Source organism: Sinohyriopsis cumingii, chromosome 3 (assembly GCF_028554795.1).
Source record: "Sinohyriopsis cumingii isolate HCF-2022 chromosome 3, ASM2855479v2, whole genome shotgun sequence".
NCBI classification, from domain to species: domain Eukaryota; kingdom Metazoa; phylum Mollusca; class Bivalvia; order Unionida; family Unionidae; genus Sinohyriopsis; species Sinohyriopsis cumingii.
In genome coordinates, this window is record NC_142963.1 from 77,007,159 (window position 1) to 77,031,600 (window position 24,442).

Genomic DNA, 24,442 nt, shown 5'->3' on the forward strand with positions numbered 1-24,442 from the left:
CCGGAGTGGTCAGAATGGAATTGTAACAATTACAATGGAAGCAATTTGTATTATGCTTGTTGGGGCATTCCTCACTGATGGCTGTCAGTGACATCATCATGGGAATGTGTAACAGCCACATTTTGTAAGAACAAGGTGTAGTTGGTGAAAAATACAGACACTTTTCTGCCATTTCCACTGGCATCATCTCATATGATGTTATTTAAAAAATCTTCCTACAACATACTCACAACATATAAAACCTATATGCAAATCTGATGAAAGCTGCTTGTGTTTCTGAAACACATATTCCATACTGGTGGCAAGAATGTCCAAATCTACATTACAAAAATGAAAACATTACCATCCATCTAGGAGTTGCAAATGTATGAAATCCTCTTGTTGGGTAGTTTTACTAACAGGCTTTACAGCAGGGCCTTCCATTAGATTTAAATGTGGCAGGTAAGTTGACAAAGTAGGGTGGGGGGTTGGGGGGACCTACCCCAATGGGGATAATTCATTTTTTTTTTAAAGTAGCATGGTGTAAAGTAAAAGTAGATGGGCTGATAAGGAATCCACTGAATTTACAGACAAAAGGTTCAGACATTTGTTTTTAAGAGAAAAATGAAAGAAGGAAACAATACAACAGATATTTTAATATGACTTTAATGTTTATTTTCTAGATTTAATTAAGATTATGAATCAGAATCAGTCTCCAACTCCACTGTAAAGTTTATCTATTACTTCTTCTGCTCAGGCACCTGCAAATTAAAACAAAATTGTAATGCTTAAATAAAGTCATATCATCTCAGCACTAGTTACATATGCAGAAGTCATGTTAATCAGCATTATAAAAATGTATGAAATTTTCTTCACTGCACTTGTGCTTCCCTTACTATCGTTAAGCCATGATACAAGATAACTTTGCACTTACTTGTCATTTCTGGCAAGTGGATGGTGCAATCAATTTGCACAAAGATGAATTTATTTCATCCAAATATTTCATGTGAATAAAAATTCCAAATGGAGGCACTTGTCCGATCAGACAAGATATATGCATATTGTAGTTAGCTGGACTCTAGCTCTGATAGTCCTGGGCAATAGGATAAGCTGATTTTGTTATCAGTTTAGAAATGCATCCGCTTTGCAAATACTATGCTTTAAAAGACGAAACTGAATCCAATATTGATGAAATAAGAGTCATTTGGATTACCTTGTTTTTTATCATTCTGCGTTGGTTGGGTGCATATTTGAGGGTCTCTGATATGGTCTCTTCCATTCCATTTGCCTTTGCTTTGCCATTAGTTTTCAAGCAGGCTTCTGCATGAGTAATACAATGTTTTAAAATAAGTTTCACAACAAAGGATGCATTGCATTTTTCTAAATGCCAGCAATAATCAATGGAATATTTTTAAAACATGTACTTTGAAATGTGTCTCAAGTTACTTTATCAATTCATTTAAAAATCTCTGGCAAGTCACATGAAAAACACAATTTAAATCAAGCCATACTTACTTATCAAAGACTTTCTCATTCACATCCTTTACCTCACACAATAAATATCAGCAACACCAACATTAAATTCACACAATCAGTACAAAACCTAGGTGTTACTCTGGACAGTACTCTCACATTGCACCAACATGTCATGAACATATGCAAGGCTGCGTATCTTGAGCTGAGACGCATCAGCTCCATTCTCAGATATCTTTCAGTTGATGCCACTAAAACACTTGTGTGTTCATTACTGCTTTCAAGACTGGACTATGGTAACTCAATTCTGTCTGGTTCATCTTAATATCTACTGCAGAGACTTCAAAAAGTTCAAAACATAGCTGCTTGGATCATACTTAGAGTACCACAATCAGAGCACACCTCCCCGCTGCTCTGTACCCAACACTGGCTATCCATTCGATCCAGAATCAAACACAACATTAGTTCTCTGTGCTACGTTTCACTGACAGACTCTAGTCCAACATACCTATCCGACCTCACCTATGTGTACACACAAGCAAGATACTTACACTCCTCTTCCGACAATCATATACTCATTATTCTCACTATGAAAACAAAGTCACATGGACAGCATTCTTTTGCATACCAGGGCCCAGCAACATGGAATGAATTGCCCACTGAACTTAGACACAAAGACGCAGTGATCCCATTCAAGAGTGCTCTCAAAACTACTTATTCTGACTACAAAAACAAACTTAATGACTTAATAATGTTAACTACCTTAAATATTCTCAGCATGTTTTTTATGTTTTCTAATTTCATGGTGTTTGTTTTTGTAATCATATCATTGTGTATGTTTTTATGTTGTCTAATGTTGCAAAGCGCTTAGAGCTTCTAAAGATTAGGCGCTATACAAAGTCCTCATTATTATTATTATTATATTTAGCTTGGATGAATATTTTTTAAATCAGTGGCCATAACTAAAAAATGGGATTTTGTTTTATGATCATAAAAGTATGTTGGACACCATCCATGATGTACAATGCTGTCTGACATTTCTATGCACCTAAGGTTTCCATCTCAAATATTAAAGCAAAATGCATACCGAATTTGACAGATTGATGAAAATAAAAAAAAGCAATGCTTACCATTTGAAAAGAGGCAATTGTCACTAGAATATTCTATTCAAAATGATATTAATTTTGGACACAGGGGATACCACCCCCATGTTTTCCTGACTCGTGATATGTCGGCCTATTCTGTGCACAGCTTTAAAAGATGTAATGTTTATCCATCGAGCTATAGAAATGAAATACATTTACTGTAGACTGTTTCTGTCAGCAGTTAAGTTGAGTAATTAGGTCAGGTTTATAGCTAGTTTACAAAATTCAATGTAGAATGCCAATAAATGACAAGATATATTTTTGCAAACTAAAGTGATCTTGAAAAAAGATTAGTAAAGTTTAACATTTTATAAAAAATAAGCTATTATGTGGAAAAGAAACAACAATGAAATAGGATGCAATGTGTTTACGTCTAGTTTTGGAAGGTACAGTCATAATTGTACCGTAGTTTAATTGGTGGAAAGGCCATTGAAAGGTAAGGGCAGTGCGGAGACCATCGAGTATGTTCCAGAATAGCTGAATCTTTGTAGATACATAGATCCATTCGTAACTTCAGTCCGCAAGCGAAACACTGTACTTCGTATCCCAATCCTGACTCGGGTCCGAAGTAGACAAATCCTGTTCTAGCTAAAACATACGAAGAAGGTAATCCTTCCCTATCCGTAGGCCATTTTTGAAACGTGTCCAATCGACGGGCACAATCACAATAGTCAGGTAAGAAGACTGGAAAATGGTAGGGTTTGAACTTGGAGTTCTCACTGGATTTCTCACTCGATTCTTGCTGCGGCGAAGTCATCCTTCTGGTGGGTGGCTATCCTCTTACAACCAATGTTTTATACCGACATGTCCATACGGCAAAGTAAAGTGGGTGGGAAGCCGCACTCGCTTCTGCTACACGATTTGATAGACTTTTTCCAAGGGTCGACTGACGATGTGGTGTGTGGGTAAACGTACAATCTTGTTGGGTTGATAGGTGGTCACTTTCTCTAGACTGCAAGGCTTCTTTCAATATGCCAAAGTTGACCACTCGACTGGTACGATAATTCAGAGTAAGTCCTTTCACTTTACACTTCGTGTGCACTTCTCCTTGTTTGTCCCAGTATTCGTAGCCGTAATTTTTGGGACCACCACTAACGAAACTTAGAATCTTGTCATCGGGGTGCTTGTCTGTCCAGGCTCCTAAACGGTCTCCTTCGATGTCAGGGTGCTGTTGACTCGGGTGATCGATATAAATGCAACTGTCCATGTCAAAGTACAAGACACGTTCCCCTAACAGTTCTAAAGCTTCGTACAATTTTAAGCGAGCATGAGCTGTCATGTAAGCTGCAATGATGACATTTCCAAAGGGGTCATCTTCTACAAAGTTCAGATCTTCTTCGTAATTCACCAAGATCAAATCCTCACGAACGACGTCCACGTGTTTCATGAATTTGGCTTTGTCGTGAATCATCTGAAAGTAGCGGGAAGGTTCGGTCAAATACTCCGTCTTGGGTAAACACGGTCATTGTGCCATTTTACCCCACAAGCAATTTAACATCACTTTGGCAAACGATCGCCTGCCTTCGTTTTTCTCAATGTGATTTAAAGTAATGCCTTCTTGTGCCCAGAATTTCTCTCTGAATGTCTTTTGGTCTTCGGGAGTGTGACACCAGGACAGATAGCCACTGGCTTCTTGCTCAGTTTCAAAAAGGCATCCACGTAGTCTGCGAAAATGCCTTTCTGCGTGGGGTCACCCTTGTGGAATTATTGTGTCTTGGGAAAGTGGCAAATTTCGTACACTTCTAACAGTTGGTATCCCATGTTCAGAGCTTTGAACAATTCTACGCTGACCCATGTCCCCGTCAAGGCCCGTTCTTCCTGGGTGTGATGACAAGGTTGATCTTGGTTGCACGTTTCAGCACAAGTACGGCACAAAGGAAACACAAGTTTGCCTTGGCAATGGCGAGGTAAGACGGGATGGTATAGGTTCGTGGGAGGCAAAACTTTGCACTTGATCAAGCCTTCGTATTGTCGAATGTTTTTTAGGTCGATGTGTTCGGTGAACAATTGTGGGTGCCCTGCAGGAAAGCAACAATATTTGCACACATAGGAATACAGTGAACACACGTCCAAGTATTTGATTTCTTCTCCTTTCTCTTCGTCAGCTTGGTACAGCAAACAGGTGGCATTGGTCCTTCCTCCGTACAAACTATTACTTGGGTTCAGGGGGTCCATGAACTGGTAACTTTCCATGAGGCGTTTAAACTCAGGATCGGTGTTCAAACGGTGATTGTATTTGTGTTCCCACATTTCCACCACTTGCTATCCTTCCTGTTCTAACTTTAGGCGTGGCTGACAAATGGCCTGGTACAAGTCTTCCATGGTTCGTTGTAAGAACTGATTTTTAGTGCCGCGGTCAGGGTAACAGACGGGACATCCGTGAAATAAGCAACCGTTAAACTCGTACATGATCTTGGGGTTTTCTAAGTCCCAGCCATTGACCGAATGCATTCCGATGATCTTTCGCCCTGTCCGTTGCGGGCATGCTGAATCCATTTGTCTTCCTTGTCGCACAAGTAATGCAACCAGCATGGGGCTTTGACCGAGTATTGACGTTTGACATAGTTGGTCGTTTGAGGACTGATGACAGCCACAGTGTTTTCAAGCATGAATCGTTGTCGGTAGACTAAGGAACACGCTTTGGCAATGGTGCAAGCCTCTTTTAAATGATCAACCCCTCCGTGTTCCATGAACAGTTCTCGAAATTTTCCACAGCATCGCCGTAAAATGTCCATGTCGGAACGACGATACTTTAGCATTTCTTCCTGAAAGTTGAAAGGGTCGGAGGCGTGAGCCTGGTACCAAGCGTAGAAAGTTTCTCGTTCAGTACGCATGTTGTCAGGGTCGTAATAGTGAGCCTGAGGCAAATGGGGTAGAACGGCGTGTTGATTGGCTTCTGTATTGAAAAAGTGTGGAAAGTACCCTTTAGCCATTTCTGTCATTCCAAACATTTTAGGCATTCGACTCAAGGGCATGGCTAAGTACCTCATCGAATCTTTAAACTGCACTTGTCCCACTTGCATGAAAATGATTTTGGCTCCGTTCAAAGTGATTTTAGGACGCTCGATGCCACGTTCCGTATAACATCTCAAAAGAAACTGTCCATCGTATCCGGAGAAATTGTGAGCCATCACCGTGGCATGGTGATGACAATCTCCATAATAATGTTCGATGTCCTCTTGGCTCCACGTCTTGTCGATGGGGTCTAAGACCCATTGTGTGAAATCGGCTAGTGTGTTCAGTCCTTGAAAGATTTTTTCACGCCCTCCAGGAATCTTACTGCAGTGAGGGCAATAACTCAAGATAGGTTCTTGAATCACTTCTCGCACGCTCGATGAGCCACGCAGAAATTAGGAATGTGAATACTGGTCTCTTGCATGCATTCGAAATCGAAAAAGATGAAATTGCCTTTCTTCTTCTTGTGACCATCCTCTTTCTCTGGTTGGGATTGGTATTTTTGTATGTAGCATTGGTGTTCCAAGTCCACAATGCAGTGACAAATGTGACATTTTTTCTTTCCTGAACATACGTGTGCCTTGGTACTGTTGATACATAGACCTTGTCCACACATTGGGCACAATCTCAGGAGTTGACAAGCACATTTCTTCTGTGAACCTTGCATCTTCAGATGTTGTTGGTAACAGGCAGGGCTGACAAATGTGCGCAGACAAGCAGGACAATGCACTGGTTCTTGCCCTTCGCTCAGACAGGGTTGAGAGGCCAAACATCCTGAGCATTTCGATCCACAATGTTTGTGTTGCTCTCGATTATTATAACCATCATAAGTCACATTTCTCACAGTAATATTTGTATCCCAGGAATCCAGTGATAGTGGTAATGGTATCGAAATGGTCATCGTGATGATAAAGGTGAATGTATTTTCCATCCTTAAAGTCTTTCCCTCGAAACAACAGAGACCCGCGCACTTCTTGAGGGTGCACTTTCAAGGTGTATCGTGGAGCTAGGGCATCTTGCAATTTTTGCATCTCAGGAATGCCACAGGATGTGTCTTTGGACAGGCATGCTTGTTGTAACAGAAGTTCTGCTTCATTTCGTTGTTTGGCTCGGTTCGATTTTCGAATGTTCTCCCAGGCTCTTTTCCATTCTACCGTGTCGTTCTTGTCGGCATAGGTTCATCCCACCACGATGGCTCGGGCTAAACACATGTGGTCTTGAAAATTGTTAATTTGGACAAGACTTGTTTTGGTAATGCGAAGGTTGTTGACCAATAAGGTCTTTCTGCATTGTCCGGTCCCTTGAGGAGGAGAGACGTGGGTCATGTCCAGTGTGGCTTTTCCATCGGTGATGTCAAACTGGTCATTAGATTGTTGCACGTGTTGAATCTTGTCCATGACTTTGGAAGTGGTCAATTCTGCAGGGCTGCTAAACTCGATCCAAACAGGGGATTTCAAGCCATCATGTTGTATGGAAAGTCTCAAGCGATCATCTTCTTTGGGTTGACATTGTCGCTTGAGTGTGGTGAGCAAAGAATCCCACATGTCGGTGATGAACCCTTTTGCTTTCTCTAACAGTACTTCAGACTTGAAATCTTTAAACTTCACTGTGTATTTGTAAGCCGTAGTTCTAAATTTTCTAGAGGGACGCTTTTCCGTCTCTCGAATGTCATAGTACTTTTCAGGGTTGACTAAGGGTGGTAAACTTTGTTTAGAGGGTTTGGATTCTGGTTCACTCATGTCCTCTTCAAAATCACTGGCATGAATTTGTGCCAAGACTTCAGCCCTAGTACGAGGCGATAGATCACGTTTCTGCCTCTTACTTTCTTCTTCTTTCTTCTCAAATGAATTGGATCATTTCATCTCGATAGCAAAAAGTCAAATGACTAAAGTTTAAACACCATGGATTAATTTATAGTCATAGCAGACCAGCGTATATAAAGGGTATGTGTCTTGTCCTTTCACTATTCATTTCACTCTCAAACTGAGCACAACAATGGAAGAGACTACCAAGATCGAACGTTTCATCAGAGCTTTGCGAGGGGTCATTAGAAAATTCTCTTCAGACCAGCCGAGGGACTACTCTCCTTCCTTTCAAGATAAAAGTCAAGATACTTGCTATATCTGTCAGAAGAAAGGGCATTGGTCTTCAGAGTGTCCAGACCTTCAAAAAAGAAAAAAAAGGGGTTAGAAGAGACAAAAGTCAAGATACCTGTTATTATTGTCAAGAAAAAGGACATTGGTCACCAGACTGCCCAAAAAAGAAACAAGAGGAGTCAGAAGAAGAGAGGGATTCTTCAGAGGAAGAGGAAGAAGAAGAGGAAGAAAACAGACAGGTGAAGAAAAAGAAACAGGAGAAGAAAAGAAGGGAAGAAAGTGAAGAGGAAGAGGAGGAAAAGACTATGACGGTGAAGAAATTAAAAAAACAGAGAGTGAACAATGAGACAGAATAAATCTATGAACTTTTTAAAGTGCTCTGTTGTGAATTGTGAATTGTAAATATTTATAAAAGAATAAAGTAATTATAAAAGGTAAGTGTCTTTGGGTTTTGATTTTAAAATAAGAACCTACACTCACGCACACTCATACACAGACAGGTACTATTGGGTAAAATGGTTTTTATTAGTTATTGGCAATTGAAAGCCTATCTCTTTTCGAGAGACGTGGATGGCCCTGAAAAGGGCCTTTTTTGGTGTAAGGGGTGAGTTTAAACAATCAACTTTAACTGTCTTAAGCCTTTGCCATGGCCAAGGCCTACTTCTGGACTGCGTACTGTTGATGATGATTTCGTTGAAATCACTAAGGATGGTGCAGTAGGCGTAGTCACAGGGTTGGAGTGTTTAGCTTGGGAAGGTCGTATTCTCTTCAGCCGTAATAAAGAAGTCTGATACATCTGTTTCAGACTTCTTAACTAAAATGTCTAACAGTACCGTGACCGTTTGATTTTGACACCCTTGTTTCTTTGCTGCTGCGTCTTCTTCTTGTTGTTTTTTTCTTACCTCTTCTTCTTGCTGCTGTTGCTGTAGGAGAAAAGCTTGTTCCGCTTCCTTTTGCTGTTGTATAAATTTCTCCAATTCTTCTTTCTGTCTCTGTCTAAAATTTTCCATGTGCGGTAATGAAGGAGAAGGTGACGAAGGTTCAGGAACAAATTCTTGCAAGGTAAAAAAATCCACAAAATCCCAATTCACCTCTTCTGAAAGTAAGTCTGGGTTCCCTTGGGTAGTCTCCACCATCAGTGCACCCAAACTGATCGTTTTCTGAGTTTCCGTCATGTTGAAAAACTGTCGCTTAGATTGACTACGCACAGGCGCTAGCGAATCTATATAGACTATGTGACGTCACAGACTGCTCTCTTCGGATTGGACGTGGGCTGACTGAATTTTGTAACGCGTGTTTGGATTGGTCAACAAACTCAATCCGTTTCAATCCTTCCTCCCCCTATAAATAAGTACAGTTCACTGCATTCCTTCACCTGTTACTCAGCACCCCAACATGTGGACCGATGTACAATCTTCAACGCTTGTGTCTTCGATGATGTTCCGGACGGACATATCAATGTATGTCCGATCCAACTGGACAGTTATCCACAGGACAGACACCAGCCTGTGGATGCGAAGAATCTTATGTGGAGCATCAAGGATGCCTCAAAAGAGTCTTAATCTATGGTCCTGCAGTCAGGCACAGCCTAAGGTCAAGAAGAAGATGTCACAGATGCCCTTTATGTTAAGGGTATATTAACATAAAACCAAAGGCCCTTTTCAGGGCCATTCCTATCTCTCGAAAAGATCTTGACTTTCAATTGCCTACCCCTTTTTTTATTTTTTTGTTTAAAAAAATAATAAAAAAATAGAGACCCCTCCCTGTTTCAATTTTCGCCTGTTCCATTTTCATAGACCCATCAGGTCGGGACCTTATTAAAATAGGGTCCCGACCCTGTTCCATTTCCCCTAGTCCCAAGACAGTCCCACGATTTATTCCCCATGTTCAATTTCCCTTGTCCCTAGAGTGAATAGTTTTTTTTCTTTCTCCCATGTTAAATTCCCCTTGTCCCTAGAATGGATATTTTTTTTTTTCTCCCATGTTAAATTACATAGTCCCCAGAGTGGATATACCCTTTTTAACATGGAAGTTCCCTAGTCCCTAGACCGTCCCTATTCACTACTACCATTGTCATTACCAGCCTGAAACCCAATTTAATGCCATTTGTATAAATTCATTTCAAATAAATATTATGATATAGTTGAAGTGTAAAGTCAAGCAAGTATTCTGTTTGCAGATTTTACATTTTAGATATTATAGTAAAGTCATATTTTCTCTTGTTTAGTAAACTTTATTGCAACTGGTTCCAAAATAGTAAATCTTATTTAATGTTCATTCACCAGAATAGGTATTAATACAATCCCGAATTAACTGTATGGTACTAAAATATACCCTGATCTTGTGTGAGATTGTAATATACAGAACTATACCTCAAGACAACAATAATATATTGAATTTATATTGTATCAAGACTGTCATGGTTATGAACTCCAACTTTATTCAGGTTTTTTCATAATAAATGATCATCTTGTGCTATGGTTGAAAAGAAATCAAAGTTCAGTTTAACTCCATTCTCTCCACATTTGTAAGTTGTTAAGAGGCATACTCATCCTCAGTGTTATAGTAAAATGTAATCTTATTTGGATCAATCTTGGTGGTGTAATATATGAATGGAGAAAGAATATTATCATCCAGATTAAAATATGTTTTATTCAGACTCTACTAAAATTTTTAGTTGGATATGGGTTACGGAGCCTGATGTGTACGAACAAGGCAATGTGTACCATGACCTTTTTAATTTAACATTTTAAACTCCTGCAGAAGAAAGAGATTTTTTAGATCCATTAATCTGTATTAACAAAAACATTTCTTCAGTATGATTTTCAATTACTTAGTATTGACAAAACTCATATTTTAAAGTTGTTGTTTTTTTGTGTTTGGTTTGGCCTTTTATGGTAAACCAACACAAGTAAGTTATTTAGTGCCAAGGCACTTTAAGTATAGTGCCTTGCCCAAGGACACACCATGGTAGCTAACCCAGGTTGGTCTGATGGTAGAATTTGAACCTACCTTATTTCACAGGTCCAGAAAGCTAACCACTGAGCCACTACAGCTCCCCATCTTATAGTGGAATGCTGGTATACTTTATGATCAAGAAGGATGGGTTGGGGTATGCATGTTGCATCTGAAAAAAGTGATGGAATTTTTGTTTACATAATATTTTAGTCATACAATATGAATCATTTTCTATAGATTTAAGATGTATCAGATCAAGTTAAGAAAAATCATATATTCTGTTTCCTGGGAATGTACTAAAATTCACTGTTATTGTTTGATTTTTTGGTAGTAAGCTTACTTGGTATTTTTTTCTTTTTAACTTGAATACCTAATTTGTTAACATCCTATTCTAAATCTTCAGAGTTCTGTCTATTAAGTGACAACTGTTGATACATGTAGGGAAGTTTTTGTTTATATCTTTTGATTTTTGTGATTCTGGAAGTTGCAGTATTTGTTGTTGTATTATAACCATTTCAGTAATTTAATGAATGCAGAGTATACTGCTCTATAAATGAAATTTAAGTGAAAATAATGTAAAAGTATGTTTCACTGCAAATATAAATTGTTTAAAATAATATATCATTTATCATATGACTATTCAATTGTGGTAACTAGTATTCCATCCAATATCTATATATTAAAATATGTCTTTTCATACAGCTGGTGATCATTTAGATACAAGTCCAATTGAACATAATCAAATTATCAATGCAGGTGTTTTTATTAGTAGTAGTATTGCAAGTATAAGTGTTAGTATTAAGATTTCATATACAGGTATGATAAGTGTATCATAATGTTTAAATGATGCTCCTTGTTACAACATAAAATATGTTCATTGAAACAAATGGTTCACTGGTAAATTGGCAGCAAAGGTCTTCACTGAATTATGTTGCATAAACTATTTTACAATAAAACATATATGATGCATCTCAATTATGATGAATGTGAGGAGGAGGATTAATAATAATGCAATTTAAGTTATCTTCATAACATAAGTTCTAGCAGATGTGTAATTTTTATGTGGTTCATCATCAGTTTGAAACTGGTCTGTGATTTCTGGATCTGGACATACCTGGTCCCCTGCTGTTGTGCTGCTATGGTCTTTACAGTTCATTAGGATATCAGTTACACTTGGTTTACATTTAGAACCCCATGGGATGGAATGCCCAGTTTGAAACTGAGAGAATGGTTAATTATCCATAATATAACTCCTGCAGTTATTATTAGGTTTGATATCAAGGTCTTTCTTTAAAAGCTTTTCAACTCAGGTTCTGTTCTACCATACAGATAAATAAAGTCAAATTCAAGGCTTTCAGATTTGTCCAGTTTGTTTCATGTGTTGCAGCAGACAGACTGTATATTGCCACTGTACCATATAAATATCAGTGCTTAGTCTGCTCTCAGTTGCTGTGGTTTGATTAGTTACAAGTGTCATCACATGTGACTAATTATTGACCAATGTAATGAAACTTGTATAATTAGAAGGCTGTATTTAAAAACTCTAAAGATCTTAAAAAGAAAATTGGATCGGGGTAAGTAAAACCTTTTACTTTGACCATTTGGCTAGAAAATAATTTTCAATAAGTTTAAATTGGATAATAGTAATATAATAATTAATTACACAAATCAGAATAAAAGCTATTTGCATATCCCCTTACAGCTGTTGCTTTTTCATAGTACTAAGTAGAATAAAGTATAGTTAAGACAGATAAAGAAATATCCCGTCATATATACCTTACATCAAATAAAGAAACTCAAGATGGATAACAACAAAATTAATGTCACATCATCAAATAGTTATCTCAGCTGCCTGGTCAACCTAAAGGCAGATAAACTAAGGCAAACTTACTCCGAAGCAGTCTCATCCCCCCTAAGAGAAAAACGACAGATACAGTTCTTAACGCCAATTTTCAACTCGACCCCAACTGACTCGATGAGTAGACTCTACCTGTCACCAAGCGTAAACGAGAATGTGGACAATCTACCGAGTAACCGCAAAACTACATCCGACATGAGTACCCAAACTGAGGAACAATACTCAACAAGCACAAAAACAACCCAGACCACGCTGGTTAAAAACACTAGCAGCCAGGGGACTCAAACTGAGAACCTACTAGATGAAACAGAACGCCCTCACCCTACCACAAATAAAGCAGTCACACACGACTCAACAAAAGGTAAGAATAATAGGAAAACCAAATCCCAAATACCAGTTAGAAAGAATAAGGAACACACTAACTGTCAATACAAGACCCAGCAAGCCGGTTATGGACAACGAAACAAAGTCAGCTAAAGAGACAAACACCAGGGAAAAAAGACCAGTCTGCAAAATATCCAAAACAAGAAACACCCCGCTGAACTGACTCTCTTCGTCAAGGGAGTAAATTCTAAAATAACGAAGTTAGCCTTTAAAACCATAGCATGGCCATTGAACAAACATCACCAAGGAGAATTCACGCTTAAAAGCACTAGAGACGACTTGCTGATAATCAAATGCACCACTGAACAACAGATTGCCAAATATATGGAAATTGAAAGAATAGGCCAAATAAATGTTCAGGTCACTAGACACAACAGAACAAAACAACACATAGACCCAAACCCCCCAAAAACACACAACAAAGGAGTCATATACGTATCAACTCAAAATAAAACCAATGAAATAGTAGACTACATAAGGAGTAAAGGACAGGAAGTAGAGAAAGCAATCCGCCTAAAAACAAGAAGGGGAAAGGATAGCACTGCAGTGGTACTCTTTTTTAAGGGCGCCACCCCAGAAACTATCAAAATAGCCGAAAAACTCGAGGCTAAAAAAATTTTTGCTTTCAAAAACAAACCACGGTTCTGTGGCAACTGCAAAAATTGGGGGCATTACTCTAAGAGTTGCGGAAACCTATTCCGGTGCAATCAATGTGGTCTTCACCACCCAGACCGGAAAACATGTAGCGCCACCAATCAGCACTGCGCTAACTGTAGTGGTAACCACAAACCAAACCACGCAGAATGCCCCAGGGCTCTTAGAGAAGCCCTAATAGTCGAATATATGATCTCCCATGGGGTAAACTATAAGCAGGCCAAAACAAAAATCAGGATACCAAAAACAAAATAAATAGGTAGCACCCTCACTGGTAGGAAACACGCATAAAATGAAAACAACAGTAAATTAAACAAACTATTAAGACTTTTTGCACTAGAGATGGATTCCAGAGCAGAAATCAAAATATGGCAATGGAATGCACGCGGCCTTAGGGCCCACGCTGACCAACTAAATAACAAAATACTTGAACAGGAAAGAAAACCAGATGTTATATGCATACAGGACACCCATCTAAATGATACCTCACGTATCCCAAACATCATAGGCTACAACACCAAATACCTAAAGCATCGATCCCCCACAGCAAGAGGAGGGGGGTTAGCAACCTTTGTTAGAGATGGAATTACATCAGAAATGCATAAATTAACAGATAGTAGACCGCCCAATGACTTCGAAATACAGATAGTCAAAATAACCGCTCAAACTAAGCAGGTACTAATCGTTAACCTCTATGAAACAAATGAGCAGCGCAATTTAAGTGCAGACGAAACAATCAAAATGATTAAAGACTGTGGAGAATGGGTGGTAATATGCCGGGACTTCAATGCGCAGAATGAACTATGGGGGAGTCAAAAGACGGACATTAAAGGAAAAATTGTAGAAAAATGGGCACAAAAATGCAACTTAGTTTTTCTAAACAACGGAATGCACACCCGGACAGATGACAGAACAGGCCACACATCAGCAATAGACCTATCTCTATGCACACCAAGATTAGCAGGCATTTCTGATTGGCAAGTTGATGAAAGCAACCCTATGGGAAGTGACCATTACCTTATAAATATAGAAATACAAATTAGAATACCTCAAAATAAAGCGTCCTTCACACCAAGATGGAAATACGAACAGGCCAAGTGGATTAGGTTCAAACAGATAGGTGACTCAATCAACCCAGAAACCATATATCACCGGGACATTGACACCTTTAATGACAAATTAATAGAAACCATTAACACAATGGCCCAAGAAACAATTCCTAAAACTAAAGGAGTAGCACCCAAACCCACGGTGCCCTGGTGGAATAATGAATGTAAAATAGCAATTAAAGAGAAAAAAAGAGCTCTAAACAAATTCAAAAGAACTAAAAACAATAGGGACTTTAACTACTACAAGGAAAAGGAAAAAACTGCCAAATAAACTATTATGATAGCTAAACAAAACTCATGGAGAGAATTCTGCTCAAAACTAGATATTAACACAAAATCGAAGGAGGTGTGGCAAAGAATTAAAAAAATGAGAGGCAAAACTAAATCAATAACCCCCAACATACCTGGACAAAACAACAAACATAAGGCAGAATTATTCGCAAACTATTTCGCCAACATGTGTAGCAATACCAACTTAGAGGATAAGTTTAAAAATCATAAAAGGCAATTTGAGGAAAGCAACTCTGACAACATAAAGGAAGCAGGAAATAATGACGGCCCACTAAACCTTCCGTTTACAGAAGCCGAATGGAGAAAGGCCCTCGCCGGCAAAAAGACCACATCCCCCGGGGAGGACACTTTGGGGTATGAAATGTACAAGAACCTACCCAAAAAACTTGTCACAATTGCACTTAACCTCATTAATAAAATATGGGAAACCGGTACCATACCTATAAGATGGAAAAAGGCAGTAGTGGTCCCGATTCTTAAGCCTGGAAAACCCTCAAGCGATATAAAATCATACAGGCCCATATCACTAACAGACAATATATGTAAAATAATGGAAATTATGGTAAACAACAGGCTGAAATACCATTTAGAAAGCAAAGGACTACTAGCTAATACACAGAGCGGGTTTCGCAACTACCGAAGCACAATAGACCAACTCATGAGACTAGAAACCGCTGTCAAATTAGCATCTAGAGAAAAATTTTAAAAATCCAGATATGTTACAGCCATCTTCTTAGACATGGAAAAAGCATATGATCTAATGTGGACTAAGGGACTGATAAGTAAACTTAAACCATACGGAATAACTGGCAATATATACAAATTTATTGCTAACTTCCTAACCGATAGAAAGATACAAGTCAGACTAGGACAAGACTACTCCGAACGATACAAACTGGAAAATGGCACGCCACAATGAAGCGTGATCAGCCCAACTTTATTTAATATAATGATAAACGACCTGGAAACAGCGGTAAAACCCAACCACCTTGACTTATCCCAATTCGCCGATGACAGCGCCGTATGGAAAACTGGCAACCCGGCCAGCAGAGAAACGACCAAGCACCTACAAAAAGGACTAAACGATATAGGAAATTGGACAGATAAATGGGGATTTAAATTGTCACCTCTAAAAACAGTAGGCATAGTTTCCAATCCGGGGGGTGGCCACCCCCCACCCACTCCAAACTTAACCCTAAAGGGGGTACCCATCAAATTCGAAAAACAAGCAACACTCCTAGGTATGGTATTCGACCACGAACTCACGTGGGCAGCTCATATCCAAGAACTCGTAACGAAGTGCAAACGAGACATCAACCTCCACAGAAACCTCAGAGGGGTGAACTGGGGGGTTGATCAAAAAACACTCGTTACCCTATATAGAGCACTTATAAGAGCAAAATTGGACTACGGTTGCCAGGTATATGGAGCGGCGAACGCCACGTTACTAAAGAAACTAGACACAGTCCAATCAAAAGCGCTAAGGGTATGCACCGGCGTCCTAAATGGTACCCCCACACAAGATATCTTAATAATAGTAGGAGAACCCCCGCTAGACCTAAGGCGGAAGGAATTGATGCTGCGATACTCGACTCGAATATCAATACACCAACCCAACCACCTCACGCTACAAGCCCTCTTAGCATGCGACAAACCATTCGATACAAAAGGAAAAAATAAAAAAATACCTAGTGGGAAAATAATTATAGAATTAAAAAGGAAATTTCAAATCGCAAATATCAACCCAGAAAAAATAAGGTACTACCCAGACCCCCCGTGGACCTGTCCCACACCACAAATAGATCTTAGCTTACGTAAACTAGGACAAAAACAAAATGACCCGATAGGACTAAGAGCATCAATACTAACGTACATTGACAACAAATACGAGACATACACGCAAATCTTCGCAGATGGATCAAAAACCAAAAATCCAAATAAAACTGCAGCAGGGATAGTGATCCCAAAATTAGATGTCACCGTTGGAAAAAGACTCCCAGACCAATGCGCTATATACACGGTAGAATTCATGGCAATACTAATGGCATTAACATACATCAAAACATACCCCACAACTAAGGCAGTCATTCTAAGCGACTCTTACAGTGTACTACAATCGTTAGCAACGGACCAATCCAAGAGCAGACCTAATATGATTAATCATGCAAGATCGCTACTTAAAGAGATTGAAAAAAACAACAAACACGTTGAATTCGTATGGATACCCTCTCACATCCATAATCCCAGGCAATGACAAAGCAGATGCAGAAGCAAAAAACGCCACAAACGAACCAAAAGCCCAAAATATAGCATACAGCGTCACTGAAATCAATAACATGGGACAAGATCAATGACATGTGGCAAGAGCTATGGGAAAAATCGGATGCAAACAGTCTAATACACACGATGATGAAAAAAGTAAGTAGAAAAGTCGAAAGTCCGACCTTCAAAAATCCATACGATATAACAATAATAAATAGAATAAGAACAGGTAAAACACTATTGGCAGGATGCGCAGGGAAACACATAAAAAGGGGACCAACCGAAAACTGCCCCTACTGCCCAACTCCAGAAACAATCGCACACTTAATAAATATATGCCCCAAATACAACCAGGAAAGGGCCGAACTAAAATCTCAACAGGAACAAATAGGAGAACGGTGGACATACCCGGAGTTACTTGTGGCAAAAAACAATAACATAGGAATGACCTATAATAACATCATGACATTCATTAACAAAATAGGCAAAAGGGGACAAATCTAAACCGAATGAAGGGTTGGGTATAAAGAGAGACCATGTAAAGAAATTAAAACCAATAAACCTAAAAGATCGAACCCAAAAAGAAAAAAACCAATCAAAATATTACAAATCACTGTTTGGGAATTGTGACGGCCGGCTCGGGCTAGTGGGTTCACAGACTGACACCGCCGCTCATAACCCGAACAATAAAAACCAGATAAGGACGAATATTACAAAATCACTGTTTTGGAATTATAATGGCATGCTAGGCCCCGTAGGTTCAAAAAAAAAAAAAAAAAAATATAAAAAAATAAAAATAAAAAAAATATACATTAAAATAAATCACAAATAGCTAAGCTAAACAAAAATAACAGGTAAATAGCCAAGTGGTCAAAGCGAAGGGAAACAAAGGCAATCAAACCACCTCCCTCGAAGAAAACATCTCACGGCGAACATGGCAGTATCAAAAGGACGAGAAGACCAAAACAGAAACGGACACGGGATAAGGCAGAAAGAGCTGAAATAAAGAAGAGCAGGAAAAGGCACAGAATGAAGTTAAACGTCCTAAGGCAGTAAAAGAAGAAAGAACAGGACACTTGCAGACCTTGGGGAATGAAGGCAGAAACAATGAAAAGAGTATGCCTCAAATAATCAAACCACCCCCACCCCCCAGTATGAAAAGAATTGCCTTCCCGAAATCAAACAAAATAAATAAGGCCACCCCCCCCACATCTACTTATAAGTGTGAATGAGAAAGTGAGCGTGAATGTGTGTTGTCGGGATATGTGGGAAAAGCAGAAAAACGAACAAAAATGTCTATAGCCATCACACAAATATAGCATACACACTCCCTACCCACCTTTTTTTTCTTTTCTTTTCTTTTTTTTTTTCTTTTTTACAAACAAATTTTACCACATAGGGCTTTCATTCTGACCCACGAAAGCCCTCTTTTGACCAACAACTTACTGGCCCTGAAACACACTGATTGGTTTAAAGCCACACGTACGAAATACTTAACCAAACTGAGATCTCCAAAACAAAATAAAGGGCTACTAAAAGCCTACTAGATGTGAAAAAATTTCCGGAAAATTCAAGTACGCAAAGTACACAAAATTTAATAGACCTTACAAAAGATAGGAAAATTCACAACTCAGGAATATCTGAAGCGTATGTGACAATCACATGTTTGGCAAGATAGTACAGGAATAGCCCAATAAATATAGGGAACTGGGCATTGATTGCAACGAAAATTTAATAATACTGCTGCTGGTGTGCTTCGGTTACTGCCTGAAATGAGAGAGGAAGGAGATGCAGGATGCAGAAACAGACCACCAACGGAGTACAACGATGGAGAAGGTTGCAGCGACGAGAGCCTGGGCGGGACCTTTTGGGGCACCTGGGCTTCGGCTTGCTTGCTTGGGGGCATTGTATAAGTTAATCGCTAAATTCAAAAAGTACACAAACGTGTACAAACTAAACAGTCGCACATACCGAAAGGTGCACGTGACTTTAATCCAATGAATGAATGAAATGTGTGCTAGAGGGTAGGGTTAGCAGTTATACTCCCAATTATGTTTGTGATGAGCAAAAGCAGCTGCACAAATTTGAGCTTTTAGTTTGGTTCTGGTAGGGTCAAAGGATGCAGGTACATTTTACATTAATTTTTTACTAGAAATAGCTATTTTCAATATTTTTCTGTGACAAGGCAACTAAAAGAATCAGTATGTGCCTTATGCATGAATAAAGTTCACTAGTACTATAACAAATTAGCATACTTTTCATCACCCCTCTACCATCAAGATTTTTTTATATTTACCTCTGTAGCAGACACAAATAAAAGTCGGCAGCTCATTTGCAGACTAAGTTACGCATATGATCTCCAATGCTCATCTAACTGTGACAGGCAGTCACCAACAAGCCAACCTATTTCCATGCCTAACTCAAAGTAAATCTGAACCACATTATAGATTTAGCTTATGTGTAAATTTATAAATGCTAGGCTTGTGATAATTAGGTTCATGCCTTCTACCTTAAAAATTAGAGGGATGTCAAAATACGAAACTATCCAGTGAGACCTATGATGTTAATTTTAATCCCTATGGGATTTGTGACATAAAAAACCCAAATGCTTTATGTATTAAAAGGTAACTAATGGGGGCATGATCTGCAGTGAATCAATGGTTAGTATGCTAGACTCCTGATAAAAATGTTTGTGTTAAAATCCTGTTATCAAGTCAACCAGGTTACCTACTGCAATGTACCCTTGCCTTACTCCAATTCCCTCAGTACTCAGTAAACAACTAGTGTTGCTGTACATAACAAAACCAGTCCATATTGATTTTACATATTTTACTAAATCCTGACAAAAATAATTCTCTAAATAAAGAATGATTAATATGTGATGGTCTCGCATGTAATCAAACTCTTCCAAGCTTTTAATGATATGAACCGATTTATCAATGTTTATCAAATTTGCATGAAAAACTATTTCTTATTTGTCATCAAATATGTTCAATGTTTTGATCATATAAGCATTTCTGCTACATTAAATCAAAATAATCTTTTTGTCAGAAATAGAGCCCTTATAGTATTTGCAAGGTCAACCAATCAGATGCAGAATTTGAGTTTAATATGAATGAATATTTTTTTTACAAAATTGCTCTTTTGCTATATCTTGATGAGATAAATCTATTCACCAAGTCTGATGAAATTAATGAGAAATAGTTTTAAGAGCAGTAGCAAGAATGGCTAGTGAGATGTAGAACCACCACATTATATGCATAGATTTTGCTTATAGCCTCAGACATACAAGCAAATAATTAAACAAGTCAGATCTAAATTGGATCATAAACACTGTTGTGCAAATCATAAGAAACTCTGCCAATCAGATGCAAGGTCACTTCACTACCATACCCTTATCACACTCATAATAAGCATCATTGTGAAACTTGACTCTATAAGCCCAATGGCCAAGCATGATCAAACTTGAATCAGCAGTAGTGGTTATAACCTCATGTATTTGTATGCATCTTCACTTCTTCAATCTAGATCTCATTTATATAAGCATGTATTCTACGTTTAGTAAAAACTGCACTACATGTATAAATATTGCATGCGGTGGTAACATACTCAGATGAAAGATCACCTTATTATTATTAATGGTTAACACTCATCAAACTTCAAGGACAACTTAATGATTTTAGCCTATATTGTGGAAGTATGGCTTTTAGGCTGGTTAAAAAACTCAACTAATCTTATACATGATCACATGTATATACTTGGATTTTCCTCATTATTAGATTTATCCAAGATGTTGATTTAAGCCCAAAACCAAGTTTTATATAAACAAATTGATCAGAACTATGGACTCCAAAGTAGCTAATTTCTTACTGTTGAAAGACAGAAGGGGATGTGAAATAAATAACACACTCTGGACCATTACATAAACCCACTTAGCCTTTTGACCAGTTGAGATAAAATATCAACAATAATGTTAAATAAGATTGATAAATTATGTTTTCTCACATTACCTCTAGCCCTTTTCAACATGGATGGTATTTTTCTTCCACATATGTCAGCTCTTAATTAGTGGCCCTTTCCCATCATGAATGTTGTAGGTGAAACTCTCAGAATTAGGCTTTTTAATTTATATCTGTAGAAGAAAAAAACTATTGGTCTGCATATATCAATGTCACCATTTCTGTATTAGATTAAAATACCATATGTGTGTGTGTGTGTGTGTGTGTTAATTTTAGAATTTAAGCAAACTTGTCTCCATGTGTTTATTTTAAAACTGATGATGATAACACATAACAGGTTCAATGGATAAAATGTTATTTCTTACTTCTTACAACTGCTCATTATATCTGAATTTACATTCAATGTTTGTTTTAATTAACATATTTGGGATATTGGGCAAATTATTTATTTTGTAGTTTATCATTATATCATTTACCAGTCTTTTATCATTCAAATATGTAATATAGTACCATTATACTGACTTCATATTCTATATGATATCCCAGCAATACATATTAAGAAGATAAGTGCAAATAAAAATGTTCAGAATGTAAAATTTACTCCAAGCTCAAAGAAGATCAGCAAAAGATAATATCCAACAAATTACCAAACAAAAAGCGAAGTTAACGCAGTTACCTTTATTATGATGTCTCCAACACCAACGGTACTGTACAGCTACGTCTTCTGAGTTTTACCGTCATCTTGTCTTTCAAACCAGAATTAATTTCTTGAGCTCTTACAAAATGAAGAAACTTTTAAATACTATAATTTAAGCAGCTTCTTTACATGCCATCAGATAAATTATGGCACAGTGTTATGTCTGTCAGCAAAACGCAACTTCACATTTGGACGGCGCGCTGTGTGGGCATCGCCGACACAGCAACTGACATGAATTCTCTATTAGCAGACAATGATTCGGAATAAATCCTTCGCAAATCTAACATTCTCGATTTTTCATAGTTCCACTTTTCATTGTTGCATCTGTTTGATTGTACAATTGCTAATGATGTTCAATGAATCAACTTCAATTCATCTGCTGTCTGAAATCCCGGTTCAGTTGGTATTTTCTTCCGCGCATGATGCCGTGTAAATAAAAGATACGGTCGACATTCAAAGTGGTTTAGGTTAATTTATTATTTTTCTTTATTAAGGTCATTTGCAGAAAGTGTTTCGCTAGGGTGAGAAAAAAAAATATAACAAAAAGAAAACTTTCTTTTCCAACGCTAATACTGTATATATTTCAATTTGTGATTGATGCTATAAATAAAAAAAAATGATAATAAAGCATTTTAGCCCGTGGCTTCGGCACGGCACTCGTTTTTGTGGGTTTTTTAAAATGTTGTTAGTGTTGTTTTGGGGTTGTTTTTTGTGTGTGTACCACACTAAAAAACATACCAGGTATTAGGCCTAACGTAGGAAAAGAAATTATCCTCTATTTATTACTATTCTTACTGTCAAATGACGCAAAAGTGATCAAATTGCTATTAAGATTTTGTTTTGTATAACACTTACCGCTCGTTTTCCTCGAGATAAAGCAGCCACTTCAAAATGATTATAAAATCTGTGACAGATGAAAAACGTGGTTTAAATAATTCGTAATCGCCTGCCTTAAAATACTGTAGGAATTTGCTAATGTATTTCATGGCCCTCGTTTGAATAGATACCAACGATCATGTATATCGACCAAATTTTGTATATTCCTGCCCACAATCATGTATTTTGTATTAAACCGTATATTACACGAGCGCTCTGTGGCAAACTCGGGGGGGGGGGGGGGGGGCGGGTCTCTATTATACCCAGAGGCGTAGCTATGATATTTTGCGCCCGGGGACGAACTATAAAATTGGCGCCCCAGCCCCCTCCCCGTTTAATCACATTTTTGAATATTACACCTTGTTTACTTATTATAATGTAACGTTGTAAGCCTCATTTTGGCGCCCCTGTACCTTGGCGCCCGGGGACATATGTACTCCCCTTCCCCCCCCCCCCCCCCCCAGCTACGCCTCTGATTATACCTGCTGTATCAGTTGAGAAATATATTGAACAGATCAGGCCCCAATACTCTCGCTCTGAAAAACATTAAAATAATTATATGCAGAATATCGGTAGGTCTCCCTCTTGCCAAAAATGTCAGCACCATATATATTTTGCAAGTAATGTAATGGGTATAATAACACACACACACACACACACACACACACACACTTTTTTTTTTGGGGGGGGGCAACGGACAGATGCCCCCATTTCCCAAAAAAAATAAAAAGTATTTTATATTTGTGTATTTCCCCCTCAGATGTGTTCTACGTTTTATTAAAACAAAATTTTATATGAAAAATTTAGTTTTTAGAATTTTTGATGGGGTATTTATGTTTCCATAGTGTTATCTAAAGGGTTGTTCGTCCGAGTCTGGTTTCCCTCACCTTGCTCGAAGTTCATTCCCTTGAAATGTTTTGTAACCTTTGCTATATGTCGCCTAGGTCTCAGTGTTTGCTATATGTAATGGTGTTATATTGTGTGTATGCTATATTTTCTTTATGTTTGAGACAGCAAGTATAGATCAAATATCTTTCCCAGTTGTATTTCTTCCTTTATGATGTTATATTGTATCTTTTAATTTGTTTTATGGTTTTCTAATTTTGACGATGGAATGGTGTACTATTTAGATTTTGTTTAAAAAAAATAATTTCCTATTTTATTATTCGAGTGATAATATGTGTCGTTCCTCATAATAGTCTTTAAAGATGTTGATAGGTAGGTTACGCTCGATCCAAGGTTCACGCTTCTTTATTCTCTATGTGTTTTTCCTGGGTCGCGTTAGGCCTCCTTTATTTAGTTTATCTGATTATGCTTTATTGAAAGATCCAAACGTATTTATGAGACCACATTATTCTATAGTGGTCAACCATGCAGTGCGGGAGAAGTTAGTAGGGTTTTAAACTAAGTGTTATACAGTATGTATTTGTGTCTTTATTTTGTCTGTTTATGTTCTACATTGGGTGTTTTCAAAGACTCATGATGGGCCTATGCACTTCACTGAGCCCTGTGACTTAGCCCCATGATGTCATCGCCATTTACTTCCCCCTTATATTTTCCCTGTATCCCTTCCTATATATGTCTTTAGAATTTTCTTTCAGAGAAAGAAGAAAAAAAATTAAATTACAAAATTCTTTTATTTTTTTCTTTCTTCCTTTCTTCCCTTTTCTCTTTTAAAAAAAAAAAAGTTATATGGGTTTCTTTGAAATATTTGAAATAGAATTTGAAATTTTCTTTGAAATATGG

The 24,442-nt window shown here is 37.9% G+C and overlaps 1 long non-coding RNA gene across 1 annotated transcript; it reads right to left on the minus strand.

Annotated features, from left to right (window-relative positions):
• Positions 1-629: 629 nt before the first annotated feature.
• Positions 630-22,208, minus strand: LOC149803145 (uncharacterized). Its single transcript, XR_016420143.1, has 5 exons — positions 21,800-22,208; positions 21,175-21,296; positions 10,661-10,775; positions 1,193-1,299; positions 630-740 (listed from the first exon to the last, which is right to left on the minus strand). It is a non-coding gene; the product is annotated as an uncharacterized LOC149803145 (long non-coding RNA).
• Between the last annotated feature and the right edge of the window lie 2,234 nt (positions 22,209-24,442).